The sequence below is a fragment of the Molothrus ater genome, chromosome 7 (genome assembly GCF_012460135.2).
Source record: "Molothrus ater isolate BHLD 08-10-18 breed brown headed cowbird chromosome 7, BPBGC_Mater_1.1, whole genome shotgun sequence".
In the NCBI taxonomy this organism is placed as follows: domain Eukaryota; kingdom Metazoa; phylum Chordata; class Aves; order Passeriformes; family Icteridae; genus Molothrus; species Molothrus ater.
Window position 1 is genome coordinate 37,687,956 of NC_050484.2, and position 14,157 is coordinate 37,702,112.

At 52.9% G+C, this 14,157-nt stretch overlaps 1 long non-coding RNA gene across 2 annotated transcripts; it reads right to left on the reverse strand.

The window, feature by feature from the left end:
* Positions 1-954: 954 nt before the first annotated feature.
* On the reverse strand, positions 955-13,604 carry LOC118688917 (uncharacterized). Of its 2 annotated transcripts, XR_004980536.1 has the most exons (4): positions 13,472-13,604; positions 5,503-5,639; positions 3,608-3,687; positions 955-1,123 (listed from the first exon to the last, which is right to left on the reverse strand). It is a non-coding gene; the product is annotated as an uncharacterized LOC118688917 (long non-coding RNA). The 2 variants fall into 2 exon arrangements; XR_004980535.1 differs by lacking the exon at positions 3,608-3,687.
* Between the last annotated feature and the right edge of the window lie 553 nt (positions 13,605-14,157).

The following is a 14,157-nucleotide window of genomic DNA, read 5'->3' on the forward strand; positions in this document are numbered from 1 at the left end:
CCACCATGGAGAAGCATTTTATGTGATGAAGAGATGGTGCCATGTCAACACACAGGCCAGCATGGATTTCATATGGAATTTCAGGCATGCATTGAACTGCGGGGTGAGCAGGATTATTAATTACTCCACAGTCACAAGTTCCCAAAGTGTGACCTCTGGCCAATTCAAAAATACCAACTTTAGAGGACAGTGGGCAGGGTTTGGGGTAACCCCCAGGGTGGGGTGTGCTGCAGGTGATCATCCTGGCAAGGAGCAGCTCTGGTGGGAGCCCCGAGGCTCTGCACCCATGGGAGGATGCTGAGTGGGGGGGAAGTGGAACTAGAGATGTCCAAGGCCAGCTTGGACGGGGCTTGGAGCAACCTGGGCCTGTGGAAGGGGTCCCTGCCCACAGCAGGGAGTGGAAGGAGGCGAGCTTTGGGGTCCTTTCCAACACAGCCCATGCCATGCTCTATGATTCCATGCTCCTGGGAAAGCAGGCTCATACCAAGCACTGATACAGGAGGGAGAAGCATCTCTCTGTGGGGTGTGCAGGTCACCCTGCCAGAAGGGAAGGAGCATCCCCATCTGCTGGGGTGGCAGGGATGGGACCATGGAGGGAAGAGATGTTTCGGGCACTCAAATATTAAAATATTTGCAGCGCATTTGTGGTGCATGTGTCCCATCCTCATCACACAGAGTGAAAATTAAAAATGAGACCAAGTGCTTCACCCCTCTCCCCAGGGCTGGGCCTGCCTCTGTCGTGTCCCAAAACCCACCTCACCTCTGCCTCAGCATCCCCCTTCATTCAGAGACACCGAGCTGCAGCCACAGAGCCATTGGAATAAAAAAGGGGCAAATAAAATGCTGAGAGTCAGTTTGATCTAACTCAACCTTTTCAAATGACTACACTAATTTTCGACATCTGAATTTAACTGTGTGTTTGCCCCCCTATAAACAGGACGAATAAACACTATATCATTTTTACACTTGAACTGTATTATGATTTTAATGCAGGCTCAGGTGAGATGAGGTCAGAGGATACAATTAAATGGATCTGGTACCATCTGGAGATTGGGGTCTCTTTAACCATGCTTGGGTGATTTATCCATCAGCAACTCATGTAGTGCTTCATAAAAAGTGGTATCTGCTTTAAAAAAAAAAGATATTAAAATACAGCATATTTTTAAAATTAGAGACTAAAATATTATGTACTTGCAGGCAGGCAGTTTATTTGCCAACCACTGGAACAGAAATTCCTGCATGGGAGTAAAAGTCCCGATGTGAATCCGCTGTGTTTGCTCCTGCAGGGCTGCTGTGTGCGGGGCAGAGGGGACACCCAGCAGAGCCCCAGCCCTCAGGGGGCTCCAAGGGGTCCCACATCCCTGTGGGGACCACCCTGCCCTCCTCCCATCCCCACTGCTGCTCCACGAGGCAGCAAACAAAACTTGGAGCCTCCGACCACCTTTTATCGCAAGGCTGCATGTAATAGTCTCTGGCATTCGCCACAATTTATTCTGTAATAAAACAAAATGGGTGCAAAATCAAATATTTAAAGTGTCAACTTCCAAAGCGAATGAGTGGCTAAAACTCGGTTTAATAATTGATCCATCAACGTGCAGATCAAAGGTAAGGCCAAAATTAAACAATTATTTTTCTGAAATTATATTTGATTAAAAATTTCCTGAAAGAAAAACAATTCAGCCATTCTTGTGGACAGTAATTTATACAGTTTAGTGATCCTGCTGTCAATAATATACAAATAGCACTAATATATTACTATAATGCTTCATTTTCATTAAGACATCTGCCAAGTTCTCAAAAACCTTTTCCATTTGGGACTTGACTTATAATTGCATAATCCCTTGGGGGAGTTTCAATATTATTTTAATCAATTTTAACCACAATACACAATATGGATGATTACATTGCAATGTCATTTCCAAAGTTACTTTCCCCCATTACTCATTCGCACAGGGAGAGGACACTGGAAATGCTGGTGAAAGATATTCTGGTAGGAAACAAATGACAAGGACACAGAATGAATTTCTGCCCCTTTCAGAAGAACGACAAGGCCAATAAATATGAATTTACATGAACTGAGGGTCTGCAGGGGGTGTTGCTGCTGCCCCTGGGTCTCCCAAACAGCAGCAGCTGCTTTTTGCAGATCCTCCCTCCTCCCTGGCCCCCTGCCCTTCCCACCCAGCCAGCAGCACAGCTCGTACCTGAGGAGCTGGTGCTGATAAACCACAGCGCATTGCTGCTCCTCCTCTGCTTCGCAGCATCCCTGCAGCCCAGGGAGGCTGGGCTCTCTTCTCTGTTCTCTGGGCTGCTCTGCCACGTTTCTGCCAGTGCCACTTTTATCAGCAGTGACATGGGCTGGAACCCCTTTGTTGGCTGCTGTCACCCCCTCCTGCCCCCAGCCCTGGGATTTCCTGCATTCTCCAGATCCTGAATGTGCAGATGATCCACTGAGGAGCGGGCCTGGAGGGGACCAGAGGTACATGAGGGTCTGGAGAGGACTAGGGGTCCATGAGAATGTCCACAAAGGCTTGGAGGGGTCCAGAGGTCCACAAGGGTCTGGAGAGAACCAGGAGTCTACAAAGGTTTGGAGTGGAACAGGGGTGCACAACGGTCTGGGGAAAAGAAGGGGTCCTGAAGGGTCTGGAGAAGACAAGGGGTCTACAAGGGCCTGGAGAAAAGAAGGGGTCCTTAAGGATGTGGAGAAGACAACGGGTCCACAAGGGTCTAGAGAAGAAAAGGGGTCCACAAGGGTCTGGAGAAGACAAGGGGTCCTTGAGGGTCTGAAGAAGACAAGGGGGGCACAGGGGTCTGGAGAAGAAGGAGTGCAGAAGGGTCTGGAGAACACAAGAGGTGCGCAAGGGCTTGGGGAAGACAAGGGGTCCTTGAGGATCTGGAGAAGACAAGGGGTGCACGAGGGTCTAGAGAGGACAAGGAGGAGTGCATGAGGGTCTGGAGAAGACAAGGGCTCCTCGAGGGTCTGGAGAAGACAAGGGCTCCTCGAGGGTCTGGAGAAGACAAGGGGTGCACGAGGGTCTGGAGAGGACAAGGGGTGCACGAGGGTCTGGAGAAGACAAGGGCTCCTCGAGGGTCTGGAGAGGACAAGGGCTCCTCGAGGGTCTGGAGAGGACAAGGGGTGCACAAGGGTCTGGAGAGGACAAGGGGTGCACGAGGACGCCCACGAAGGTCTGGGGTGGACTGTGGGTCCCCCAGGTGCGGGGAGGTGGGGGAATGGAGACAGAGGCAGGTGGAGGGGAGCCTGGGCAGGCTGTGGGTGGCAGGGGGCCGTGGGGAAGGCGCAGGGCTGCTCCAGCCGTGTTGGACACGCGCAGCCCGAGGCCGCCGCAGATTACAGCGGTAACGTTTCCACGGGTGTGACCTGCCCCGGGCCTGGGTCTCCAATATACTCTGAGCAAACACGCTTCCCTCCCTGTCAGGCACGCAGAGATATCTTCTTCCTGCACCTGCTTTCCCCTGAACGATGCTGCTCATGGCATGTGTGTCATCCGTCAGCGGCGGGTGTGACGCGCACGCAACACGGACAGGGAGGTGACAGCTGGGCTTCAGTTGCTGCCACCGAGATGGGGGTACTGTCCTTACAAATGCTCACCTCAGGAGCTGCCCCATCCCTTGGGCACGAGCTCTGCTCGTGTGCCCGGTCCCTGGAGGTGCAGCATGGCCACAAATACACTGCAAAAAAATCAAAAAAATCCCCTTTTTTGCAAAGCCAGGGTTTTGAGGACAGCTGCCCTCCAGGGTGAAGCCTGTGAGATGGGATGTGCAGGTTGGGGGGCCCACCCGAGCCCCCAGACATGCTCTGCCTGCTCTGGATAGGAGCAGTAACAGCACAAGAGGCAAAGTCTCAGCCACTTAATAAACATGGAAAAGGCTTCCGTAGCCAGGCAGAACCACAGAGAAAAATCATTAAAAAGTCATTTCCACCAAATGGCTGTTTTAAAAAAACATTTCCAAGCCCTACCTATAGCACTTTGCATAATTCCTCCCTGTTTATGAAAATGAAATCCCCGAGAAGTCTGCGTTCCAGCCCATATGGCGGCGGATGTGATATTTGGAGGAAAATATGGTGCTGCTAATTTGCCTATCGGCCCCTGGGGTGGCTCCCCTGGCAGGGCTGTGCCACCAGGGCTGGAGCCGCAGAAGGGCAGAGCCAGCACCAGCCCAGGGCTGGGACAGGAAGGAAAGGCCAGGAGGAACGAGCAGCCCCAGCACAGCACCCTCACCCAGGTGCCACCAAAAGGGTTAAAGAAGTTCTGACTGCTTTACTCCATGAACCCTGCCAGTGGAATGTGTTTTGAATCCCTGTTTAAAAGACATGTAATTGCCTCAGATTCTTTATATTATCATAACTCTTCAAAATTGATTGGTTTTAGGTTTATGGAAAAATATGCAAATGCACGGGGAACGACACACATTCCTCATTGTGGGTATAAAAGTAGTTCACAGAGAATCCGTCTGATTGAGTTTGATTACTGAACAAAATCTAATTATTTGAGATACACGTCCGGGCTTTTCTGGAGAGGCATGCTGAAGAGAAGAAATATTTGGGATATGAGAGTGTTGTTTGCCCGCTCAGATTTGTTTATTCACATATATTTTGACAGGCCAGAATTTTAAATAATTGAAATCAATGTTCACTCCTCAAAGAAGCAATGTGGGTGCAGAGCAGCCCCTCCTGAGGTGTGTGAGCAGCACCTTTGGGCTCACTCTGAGTCACAGAACCACTGAACCATGCAATGGTGGGGCTGGGAGGGACCTTAAAGCCCATCTCATCCCACCCCCTGCCAGGAACACCTCCAGGCTGCTCCAAGCGCCATCCAACCCACCTGGACACCTCCAGGGATCCAGGGGCAGCCACAGCTGCTCTGGGCAGTCACCACCCTCACAGCCAGGAATTCCTTCCCACAATCGCGCCTGAATCTCCCCTCTGTCAGCTCTCCAGTTTTATCTGTGGGTTTGGACATCCCCATGGAAATTTCCATGCCGAGCCGCTCCAGCAGTCCCTGCCAGGGATGAGGATGTTGGGCTGGGCACAGGTACCATCACCAGGGCATCGCCCTCCCCGACCAGCCCGGCACCCCAGTGCCCTCCACCAGCCCTCATTTCTCACACGTGCTTCAACACGACTTCTGGAGAAGCAGGAAATCTGCGGTGAAGTCCTGGCTCCTCCCAGGCCTTTGTCAAGGAGCACTTTGTCAGTCTTTTAAAGCAGCTTTGAATAATTACTGAGTCCCACCCTCTCATAATCGTCACCCTTTCCTAATTATCTACTCAATTATAATCCACAAAGTCTCTTGCATTAAATGGAGCCATATGTTCTTCGCAGTCACTTCCAGTAGGCACACGCCAGCCTGGCCTCCCCAGTACACAAACATTTGCTCCCCAAAACCCCTCCTGAAAAAATCCTCTCCTGCAGGAGCTTTACACACCAAGCCCCTCGCTCGGGAGGGTCCCAGACCTCCTGACTCAATTCCTGCAGCCACCAACCTCCTTTTCTTCTTTCTTTGTTTTTTCCATTCCAGTGTTTGAGTTGGGTGCTGAATGTGGGCGGGTTTGCCACTCAGTAAGACAGTGCAGATCCAGTGCTCCAGAGATGCCATTGTAGGTCTGCACCTCTGGTCAGCCTGTAAAAATTACAATTAATCAATCATGGATGATTTTCCATTCTCGGTACACGTGGGTGTTACCAAAGTCTCAGCTGAGGAAGGAGGAGCTCCTGCCCGCCCACAGCAAGGGGGATGTTGGAGTCAGTGGCTCTTGGTCACTCCCCTTCCTATTTCCTTGGTAAGGAATTGCCACCACCCGAACCATTTCTCCATTAATAGGTTTTTCCATGCCCTTGAGTGCTGTACCAGGGACTGTCAGGAAGGGGCTGCCCACCCTTTAAGGAAATTGGTGGGTAATAATGAGGTGTAGAGCCCCTCCAATACACCCTGTTATCAAATACAAAGGAATTACTTATGCATGCTGCTCTGAGACCCACCATTAATTAGGAGTTTTACATATTAATCACAACACCAGTTTGCCTCTCCCTATGAAATGCTGAGTGATGCTGGGGGGGCAGTCTGGCGTGCTGCTCTGGGAAGCCAGCCTGGAAAAGCTCCAGACTTTAGGCTCAGTTGAAAGAAAATGGGCCTGGGTAAGGAAATTAAGGAAATAACGGGGCTGTTTGTCCCACAAACAGGTAAAATCCTGCAGCAGCCCTGGTGAGGAGGAGACCAGAACTGCAGGAGGCAGAGCGGCTCTGCCAGACCCCACCATGCCTGTCCTTTGCAGTGCCAGTGGAACGTGGGATTTCAGCAGAAATCTCCCCATGGAGACGGGGCCCAGGCCTTGGCAGGGGCTGCCCAGGGACGTTTGGAGTGCCCATCCCTGGAGGTGTCCCAGGATTTCCTGGAGAAGGCACTCAGGGCTCATGGAAGAGACCTTAAATCCCATCCCATCCACCCTGCCATGGCAGGGACACCTTCCCCTGTCCAGGTGCTCCCAGCCCCAGTGTCCAGCCTGGCCTGGGGCACTGCCAGGGATCCAGGGGCAGCCACAGCTGTGCCAGGGCCTGCCCACCCTCACAGCCAGGAATTCCCAATTCCCAATCTCCCATCCATCCCTGGCCCCTGGCAGTTCAGGTTCTTGTTGTACAGCTGGAGCCTGTTCAAAGGGACACACAGAGCCACAACTGGTTTCATCACCATTTTCTTCCCGAGGCAATGCCAGGAAGGCAGGACAAAACACCCTGTATGTCAATAAAGATTTGCACTGTATCATCGATGCCAAAAAAAAAACCTAACTCAATCTTCTGCACTTCAGTACAAATTAGAATTTATATGCAACTCCCCACTTCAGGTGGGCAATCCAAAGAAATTAACCTCAGGAGAAAATTGCTTTTTTCTGGCTTAACACAGAGCTCATTATCATGTCAGGCAGAAGAGACAGTGGGGAAAATGCAAAATCATAGACACGATACAGTGGTGCATCCATATATTTCCAGGCAAGGAACCACTTATTAGGAGAACTATTTAAATTCCAAAGAGCCAGGCTCCTTCTTTAGGACAGAGTCACTCCTAGAGGCCAAGAAACTGAACCACACCTCAAGGCTTAAGTACCAAATGTGGTGGAGAAGGTGCCCCTGTGGTGCTGATGCTGTGTGGGGGACACAGGGCTGTTTTCTGCAAATATCCCAAAGCACTTTGCAGACTGGGCAGACATTTCCATCCATCCAAGGATTGGAGCCGTGAGTACAGCTTGCGTGTTGTGCTATTCCATCAGCCAGGATACCTGGATGGGGCTTGGAGCCACCTGCTTTAGTGGAACGTGGGTGGAACAAGAGGAGCTTCAAAAACCTCCCAACCCAAACTGTGCAGGGATTTTGTGATTCTGTGCTCCCCTGCTGGTGCAGCCTGGCCTGGGGCACTTCCAGGGACGGGGAGTGTGTCACAGCTGTCCCTGTGAGATGAGTTTGAACCCGAACCCCGCAGGCTCCTGCAGCCCAGGCTGCAGAGCGATGCTGCTGGTCCAGGCTCACCCTGCTGCTCCTCCCTGCTGCTCCTGCCAGCCTCACGGGAGGGGCCACTGAGGGCAAAGGGCAGCCCAAGGCAGAGGGTGAGGTTCTGCTCTCCCCAGCCTGTCCCCAGCCTGTCCCCATCAGGGATCTGCAGCCAGGGAGGCTCCTGGGCTGGGATGTGCCAGCAGATGTGACTCTCCTGCTACGCGAGGCATGCCTGGAATCTTTCTGCGGGATAAGAGTAATTAAATAAAGGACGGGAAGCTTGTCCTTCCCGGTGTTTGCCTCTGCCCAGCCCTGTTTCCAGGCTGGGCTCCGGCTGCACAGCCTGAGCCCCGGCGGGCACAGCCGCAGGGACGGGCGGCTCCTCCCGCACCAGAGGGAAGGTGTCACATCCCCGATCCATCAGCGCTACCTGTGCCATCTGTGTCGAGCATTACGGGGAAGCCTCTCGGCAACTGCCATACAAATCAGGGTCGGCGGCAAGGTCAGGCTGCAGGGAATTTGGGGACGCGGGGAGGATGTTCGCGGTAAGCAATAACAGCATCCCGGCGCGGTCCTGCCGCATCCCGCCCAGCCTCCGGCAGCCCGGGCCCCGCTGGGAAATGTGTATTATGCCTGGGTTAATTTACTGATTAATCTCTAGTCAGTGGTTTGTGCTTTCCCCAGATGGCCAATTAAAATTTACAACTGGCAGAGCAGTGCCCTGTTGGCAGCCGGCGCGGGGCCGCGGCAGAAGGCGAGGGCTCGCTGCAGCCTTTTCCCTCTGCTGGCTTGAACCAGAGAGGGGAGAGGGGCCCGGCCTGGCAGGGGCACCGCACCGGGGCTGGGGACCCTCGCCCTCCCCGCCGCACCCCCGGCTGCCCTCCCCAGGCCCAGCAGCACCTGCAGCACCTGCAGCTGCTGGCAGAACCCAAAGCGCTCCTGCGAGGGGGCGATGCCTGAGCTGTGCTACCTACAACCAACAAAATGATTCTGCAGCAATAACAGGGAAAAGCCCACCGAATTTTGTCCCTTGGCGCTGGACACAGCTTGTACTGCAGCATCCACCCAGACAAGAGCTGCACAAGGAGAACCCAGATTTCCTCAGATTCTCTGGCCTGAAGTTACGTGTTTCCTTTGACAAAGGTGATGTCTGGGCTGGAAAACTCCAAAGCAAATTAAAAATCAAACCAGATCCATTTTCTGAAGGGGCCAAAACCAGCAATGATGGTTGTAGATTCCTAAAATTCCAGAATGACTTAGGGTGGAAGGGAGCTTACAGCCCGTCCCATCCCATCCCATCCCATCCCATCCCATCCCATCCCATCCCATCCCATCCCATCCCATCCCATCCCATCCCATCCCATCCCATCCCATCCCACCCATGGCAGGGACACCTTCCCCTGCCCCAGGCTGCTCCCAGCCCCAGTGTACAGCCTGGCCTTGGGCACTGCCAGGGATCCAGGGGCAGCCCCAGCTGCTCTGAGCACCCTGTGCCAGGGCCTGCCCACCCTCACAGCCAAGAATTTCCTCCCAGTATTCCATCCAACCCTTTCCTGTATCAGGGGGAAGCCATTCCCCTTGCCTGGTCCCTCTGGACCCTTGTAAAATGAAGTGCACCAGCACAATTTGTTTTTTTCAACAACTCTTCTCAGAACTCCAGACAACACTCTGAGAAAAACAGAGGACAAATAAACTGGGAAATGCACACTGCTTCTGCAGGCTCTCCCAGAAGTGGCAGTTCTCTGCTTCAGAGCAAAATTTCCCCGCTGCCTTTTTTTTTTTTTTTTAAGGAGCCTTCATGAATATTGATGGTAAACATAATAACTGCAATACTCAGGAGTATAGTCAACCCATGCTGTACAATTCACATAATTCCCCTTAAATTAACGTGAGTCCCACGTGTGCCCTGGGCACAGCCTGCCCTCCCTGGGTGCCCAAACCCAGCAGCACACCCCTCCTGTTCCCAGGGGACAGCTCGGGTCAGGCCCTCATGGGTGCTTTGTCTTCCCTTATTTTTAAGGCTGCACCCAGCTTTAGCATCCAATGGGTGAATTGTGTGAGATGCACACTGGAGTTTGGGTTCTAAATTCCCGAGGATCACCTCAGCACAGGCTGGCTGCCAGGGCTGGGCAGCTGCAGCTGCACACCTGGGGCTCACCTGGCTCCCTGCCCCTGACCAGCTCCCCTGGGCTGGGGCAGGTCCCAAAGGGAGGCACAGAGCAGCAGCCAGGAGCAGAGTGGTTCAAGGGCACGTGGATGGCGAGAGAGAAGCAGTAGCAAGCCCAATAAAAAGGGGGCTGAAACTCTGAAGATGTTTTTGTGGGACTATGCAGTGTCCCTCGTGGTGTCCTGTCGGGAGCAGCATCACTGGGGAAGCTGCAGCTGCTGAGCAAGGCACGGGTACCCCTCCAGAGAGAGCAAACCTGCCTGGCCAGGTCATTGTCCCAGGCACAGCAGCTCCAGTTCCTGCCTGGGAGTTCCTCTGGCTCAGAGGGGAGCAAGGCTCCCATCCCCACATCTCAGCTCACATTCTCCGGGAATCTCCCAGCTGCCAGGAGAGCCACAGCTCCTGCCCATCCCAGCACACCCCCAGCCCCACGCTGCAGGCAGGGCTGGGCCAGCAGAGGTGCAGGCAGGCAGGGAAGGGCTCCTGGATGCCAGGTCATGGGGAAGGGGTGGACATGCCACCAAACCCAGGAGCGCGGCTGCTTCACAGGGTCTGCCCCGGGGACCTGCTCCTCCTCTAGCATGGATCTCTGGGAGCTGTGTGTAAAGGATTCCTGGAAAATGGAAGTACCAGGGAGGAGCAGAAGTGTCCAGACAGGGCATGGCAATATTTACATTTCAGAAAGCCTTGCCAGAAATGGAAAGAAATCCTGCCCAGCACAGCCTGGCTCTGCTGGAGGAGCCATCTAGTCTCTGGCACCACGGGGCTGCTGCATCCCCAAATTCACCCAGCTCCTCTCCACAGCCAGACCTGCTCTGGGCCCCATCCCACCCGGGAATCACAGGGATTTGGGGCTTTTCTCTCCCCGTGCCTTCAGTCCAGATAAAGATCTGCATTTTGGAACGATCCCGCACAAGTTAAGGCGTGACCTGCGCAGTTCCTGTCAACAGAGCCGGGCTGGTGATCTTTAAAGGGGATTTTCTCCAGGTGAAGGACAAACATGACATTAGAGCTATCAAACTCCCCGTCTGACAAGGACATATAAATTGTAAATGGTCGGGGGCACCGGGAGCAGCCTGTCTCTCTTCAGGCCCTTTTCCATGCTGTGGGGATGTGCTGGATGCTGCCGGGGCTCCTGCAGCGTGCCCACGGCAGGGACAGAGGGTGGCACGGTGGCTGTGGGGTCCTGCTGCCCACCAGGGCCTGTCCCCACTGATGGAGCACTGAGGGCAGGACAGGGGGAAAGAGCTGCAGCTGGGCCAGTCAGAGCTGATGGGGGTCCTGGGACCACTTCTGTGGGCTGGGCACTGCTCCTCTGACCAGCCCTGTCTGTACGGGCAGCACGGGGCCAAGCCCTGGCCGGGGCAGGGACTGACCCCAGCATGGAGGGGCATGGTGGCCAGCTCCTCAGGGCTTGGGGCCACCAGCTCTTGCAGGCAGCTGGAGCATCCCAACTCTGCTACTCCTCATCCCATGGGTCCTTCCCTGGCCGGTGGGAAAAAGGGACGAGCAGGCAGCAAGGCCCCAGGATGAGGGTGGCTGGGGGTCCTGGGCGGCCCTGGCACCACCACCCCTGCTCTGAACCCCTGTCCTTCCCCAGGCTTACAGGGCAACCACAGGGCTTTGGGTTCAGCCCAGGTGGGGACAGGAGAAGCCAAGGCAGGGATGGACAGAAGGAGACAGCACTAAAGGAGTATCAGCACTACAGGGGTGACAGCACTAAAGGGGTGGCAGAACTAAAGGGGTGACAGAACTAAAGGGGTGACAGAACTACAGGGGTGGCAGAACTAAAGGGGTGACAGAACTACAGGGGTGGCAGAACTAAAGGGGTGACAGCACTAAAGGGGTGGCAGAACTAAAGGGGTGACAGAACTAAAGGGGTGACAGAACTAAAGGGGTGACAGCACTAAGTGGTCCCAGCACTAAAGGGATCCCAGCACTAAAGGGGTGTCAGCACTACAGGGGTGGCAGAACTACAGGGGTGGCAGAACTAAAGGGGTGACAGAACTACAGGGGTGACAGCACTACAGGGGTTCCAGCAGAGAGCCCAGAGCTGCTCTGGCCAGTGAAGCACTCTGAGCCCTGCCCAAACCCCTGTTCCCTCAGGGACATGGCCAAGGGTAGCAGCCAAGGCAAGTGTAAAAACCAGCCAGGAGCAAGGGTAAGAGCCCCCAGGAGCATCAGGACACCAGGCACACCCTGCTCTGCCCTGCTGTAAATCTGGGACCCTCCTGGGTTTATCCCAGCTGAGCACAAGCCTGACTGAGATGGATTTAGTCCTTGAACTGTAATTAAAAACGAGAATGAGACGAGCGCAGAGTCCACGTGCTTATGCAGATGAAGACACCTCGTCCCGCTCCGCCGGGAGCGCTGCCCGGCGGGCGGAACATCAGCTGCACATCTGGCAGGAATTCAGGAATTCAGCAAACCCGGCCCTTAGGGACCCTGAGTGCTGCCCCGGAGCCGGGAAGCTCCCGCAGGAGCTGTGACATGGACACCGAGCCTCCTGTGCTGAGAGCTCGGGCGCACGGCTGGGGCTGCACAGGGGCTGTGGGGCCCGGGGACACAAAACCAGCCCCGATGCCCTTCCTGTGGTTCCAGCGCTCAGCAGAGCCCGGCGTGTCCCCGGCACTCCGGGAGGGGAAGCTCACAAAGCAACTCACCGATAGCAGAGATTTTATCACAGAATCACGGAATCCTTGGGTTGGAAAAGCCCCCTGAGCCCAGGCTCTAACCCAGCACCACCGTGCCCACCCTAACCCGTGTCCCCAGGTGCCGCACCTACAGGCTTGACATGAAATCTGCCTCTCCTCTCCTGCCTCAGTTTCCCCACCGGTGACATCATGATTGTTTATCAATGTGCCATTAATTGCCCACGTTTGCTGTTCATTTGGTTTGGACAGACATCTCTGGGAGATGCTGGGTGTCAGCATCCCTGCCCAGCAGCTGGGCCTGGCACCAAACGGCACCTGCGGGGTCCAGCTGGGCTTCCTTTATGGGTGCAGCATTAAACAGCTCTTTTCTGGGATAAAAGCTGTGAATCAGCTCAGGAGCAAGCAAAGAAGAAATGGGAGATCGGAAGTTTGATTATTCCATTTGCCCCCGGGGTAAACTGAGGCACCAAGTGGGGCACGGGGTCCCTTTCCATGAAAATCCCCCCAGGTGTGCAAGGTGGGTGCTGGAGAGGGTGGATCAGGGCCCCCAGCACCCACAGAGCCAGGGAATGCCTTCACCTGCCATGTGCAAGCCATAAAAAGGATCTGAGAAGATTACGGAATTTATAGCCTCAAAAGGAAAAAAAGGTATAAAGTGTCACTTCTATATAAAAATGTTGCTGTCATCTTCAATGTATGCAGTTCTCCCCACAAAGAGGTATATGCATCATTTATAAGTCTTGTAAACCTCTCATATATATATTTTATATATTTTCTTATAGATATATACATATATAGGTATTTTTATATTGTTATCCATATATATATATATATATTATAGAGAGAAATATATAGATATGTATTTTCTGTATTATTATCCATATATATAATTTCTAGGTGTGCAGATACATACATATAAGTGTATTTTTTCTATATTACTTCTACAATATTATCCATATATGTAAAATAGATATAGATATAGATATAGATATAGATATAGATATAGATATAGATATAGATATAGATACAGATATAAATATAGATATAGATTAGATATAGATAGATATAAACGTATTTTCCAGTGAATTACAAGGAAGGCCATCACGTTCCACCTTTTCCCAGCCCTGGCCCTTTATCAATGCTACTCACATTTAATTAGTAGACATTTCTCCTTCCTGAGCATATTTACTTGAATTCCTGGTTCCTACGGCAACCCAGCGGCTGCTGCCGGAGCAGCCCAGCCCAGCCTAAGCCAGGAATGGAGATTAACGAGCAGCCTCAATATTCAGATTACCCGGCAAAGGCCGAGCCTGGCGAGGGCACCCTCACAAAGCTCTGCTTTGAGCACATCCTGTTTACCCAGGGCTACCTGTGGTATCCAGCCTGGGGAGACGGCTCCTTCAGTCCTAAATTCTCTGAAATTTGCTATCAACTCAGGTAAAGGAGTTTATTTATTTTTTTTTAATTAATTTCACTCCATTTTCAATTTAAAACATCCAGCACAGGAATAGCTAAACAATGTCCAAAGCCACCCTGCTCAGCGAGCCTTTCCTCGCTGGTGCAGCTGTAGGTTTCACAAAATACCTGAATTTCCTGGTGGCCCTGCAGCTGCTAGAACAGAAAATGTCCCTTTAGAGGGGACACACAGGCACTGACACTTCTGCTGCCTTTCTCATGCAGGATTCCCTCAGCCAGTGTGCACGCTGCAGCCAGATGTTGGAAGGCTGCTTTGAAATAAACACCCAACAATTCTTCTCCTTTTCCTTTATAAATGTCCTTTTATTTTGACTGATACAGGAAAATGCAATGTAAATTAAATACATAGGGAAGGGATG